At 58.0% G+C, this 3,195-nt stretch overlaps 1 pseudogene; it reads right to left on the bottom strand.

The window, feature by feature from the left end:
- Positions 1-419: 419 nt before the first annotated feature.
- LOC131515367 (F-box only protein 46-like) lies at positions 420-2,300 on the bottom strand (annotated as a pseudogene).
- Between the last annotated feature and the right edge of the window lie 895 nt (positions 2,301-3,195).

Genomic DNA, 3,195 nt, shown 5'->3' with positions numbered 1-3,195 from the left:
TGGCCCCCAATTCCTAAAGAGGAGGTAAGCCCTGGTGTGGCAAGTCAGGAGAGATACTAACTTTGCATGCTACATCCTCTTGGGAGAACACAGCTCCAGAGACAAAGAACTGGCTGGCATGGGTTGTGTGTGTGTGTGGAGGGGGGGGGGGGTGCAGCAGAAGGGGGCCAGAATGGGGGAAACTTTAAGTAGTACCAAAATTAGCTCCCGTCTGCTCCCTGCTGGTGGGTCCCTGGGGTGTAGAGTGGCAAAGAGGGTGTTGGGGCTGAATGGAGAAGAAATTGAAATGCTGATAAAAACCACCCTACTGGAGGGGTCCACAGGCCCTGTGTCTGAAGACTAGAAAACCAATAAGGGTTGGTCGATCAGAGTGCCTTCTCAATCATCCCCCTGAACCCCATCTCAGTTCTGGAAGGGGATCAATACCGCCTGGAGGGTGACCCAGTCTTGGCCTTGGGCTCCCAGGGGCGGTGGGGGGAAGGGGTGGACACAGTGGGCTCCCCCCTCAACACCTTCCCCGGCTTCACCTCCCTTCCTCCCGGCCCGTTGCAGGGCAGCACCCAGTTGTTATCCTGCAGACCCAGGCGGCAGCCAGGCGTCCTGCGGTCCGCTCGGCGGCAGCACATCCAGTAGGAACGTCCGTAAGGCAGGTCGTGGTGGTAGGGCTTCGGGTGCTAGCTGCACAGCGACAGGTCACCCTTCTCGTATCTCTTGCGGCACTGCTTCCAAGGGTCATCGCGATACAGGGGGTCGCGGCTCCAGCGCGAGTCTGTGGCCCGCACACCGAACGCCTCAATGATGCCCTTGAAGTGGTGGCAGGTGCACTTGAGGGCCGCCAGGGCCTGCGTGGGCAGGAAGCTGAAGACCTTCACCAGCACCTGCTCGGGCAGCAGCAGCATGTACTGCGGCGGCTCCAGCAGCCGCTGGATCTTGAAGCGGATCTCTAGTAAGTCGTGTGACACGTGCCGATACAGACGGCACAGGGAGGTGTCCGCTGTCCCCTCAGCGTCGTCCAGCGGTGGCGGGGGAGTCGGCTGGGGGCGGCTCGGGGGGCCCGTCCCGACGCCGGGACTGGAGGAAGAAGAGTCGGGTGGGGGCGGCTCCTCGGGGCTGACCGTCAGGCACACCGTCTCCTCTTTCACATTCTTGGTGCCATCCTTGCCAAAGAAGATGCACTCGTCCACCACACCCGTCACTACCACGTCCACGTGGAAGCCTGACGCGCCGCAGTCCTGGGCAGGGGCTGGAGGGGGCGCCGGGGGAGTGTCCTCAGGCCTGGCAGGGACCGTGGTCTCCCCTTCGCTGGCTTCATCCGCCCGAGCCAAGAAGGAACTCCACATTGCTGGGCAGGACATCCCGAGAGGGGCTGATGAGCTGGTACAGGTCACTGGTGATCTCGTCCTTGGCTCGGCCCCGGGGCCTGGGCTGCCAGGGTAGGCACAACCGGCCAGCCGCTGCTCCCGTTGGGCAAGCTGTCATCGGGAGCCTGAGGCTCTCGGCCGTTGGAGATAGGAAAGGCGTTGCGCACCTCCCCTGGGCGGGGCCCAGGCTGCTCCTCTTTGCAGAGGCCTTTGGCTGGAGGGCTGTCCCGCTGGGCCTCAAAGTGGGCCACTGCCTCAGCTATGCGGCTGCAGTCCCCGCCACCAGACCTCCATTTGGACCCCAGACCTTTGGCAGGCCCACCCTGCTCAACCGACACGGAGACCATAGGCGCTGGGGTGCCGGGGCTTGGATAGTTCTGTAGGGCCAGGGCGGCCCGCTGTTCCACCAGGGCCACCATCTCGGCCACAGAGAGCAGGTCTACATCCTCACCAGCTGAGTCTGGGCCCCTTCAGTGGCAGGGGGCCCTCTAGACCCCCTGGGTCCGGTGGAGCCTTAGTAGGCTGAAGACAGCGCCTCCTCCACTTGGCCTTGGAGCTGTCACTGCCCCAGTGCCCCTTGACCTTCATGGAGCTGGCCTTGCTGTCCCCACCACACTGGTGGGCCACAAGAAAGGCCACCTTCTCCTTTGTATTCCCAGGCTTGATAATGTACCACGTGTCCAGCAGGACTCGCCCATCATCGCCAGCAGGTGCTGCAGAGAGGAGCGGGGCAGTCTGGGAGGCAGGGGCATCAGTGGCCAAGGTGGGTGGGGTGTTCTCTGAGTGGGCAGGCCTGTGGTCTGGCTCAGCCCTGCCGGCCGGCTCTGGGCAGGCTGATAGCTTGAGGGCTGTGGCAGGTGGGAGTGGCTGGTTCTGGGAGTAGGTGCCAAAGGGCCAGGGGCACCAGAGCTGGAAGGGCAGGAGGCCTCTGCGGTCCATCCTGGTAGCAGACAAGCCGGGGTTCACTACATTTCAGGACCACAGGCCACCATGTCTGCACTGCAGCTCTTCTTGGCTACCTGAGTTTCCCCCACTCCCCCTTAGGTTAATTTTAGGAACATTAGTTATTTGTTAATTTCTTTAAAATTTTTTAAATGTTTATTTATTTTTGAGAGAGAGAGAAAGAGAGAGAATGAGGGGGGATGGGCAGAGAGAGAGAGAGAGCGACATAGAATCTGAAGCAGGCTCCAGGCTCTGAGCTGTCACCACAGAGCCTGCTGCGGGGCTTGAACCCACAAACTGGGGGATCATCACCTGAGCTGGAGTCGGACAGTCAACAGACTGAGCCACCCAGGCACCCCTGTTTGTTAATTTCTTGAGTATTTAGCACAGAGCAGCGCCTCCTCCAGGTAAAAGAGATGGTTACAGCTCATTGCTGCTCTCATACATGCCTTCTTCCTTCCTCAGACTCTACCCAGAGACACCTTAATGAGAATTACAAAGACCCTGGCTATTCTGAAGGGAATCTGGGCCACATTAGATTGTAGTTTCCTACTGTGCTGAAAGGAGCTAACAAGTGAAGCAGAGAAATAAATAGGTTTGTCACCACTAACTCCCCCAAATGGTGTTCCCATTAAAATAGACCCCATGAAGGAGACTTCTCACTGGTAATTGCCACCAATATATCCATCACAGTACAGATATTTCTACTAAACTCTAACCCACCAATATCACTAAAAAAAGAAAAAAGAACAAAATTATTCATGGAGGTCATTCATCAGGGTTATGTTTAGACTTCTGTTGTCAACTATTACCACTTCTTTTTCACACTGGAATCTTCCCCTTTACTATGGTGGTTTTGCCTCAGAGTTGATGTGCTTGCATTTCACAAACA

The sequence above is a fragment of the Neofelis nebulosa genome, chromosome 6, assembly GCF_028018385.1.
Source record: "Neofelis nebulosa isolate mNeoNeb1 chromosome 6, mNeoNeb1.pri, whole genome shotgun sequence".
In the NCBI taxonomy this organism is placed as follows: Eukaryota; Metazoa; Chordata; class Mammalia; order Carnivora; family Felidae; genus Neofelis; species Neofelis nebulosa.
This window is presented reverse-complemented; position numbering and strand designations above follow the sequence as displayed.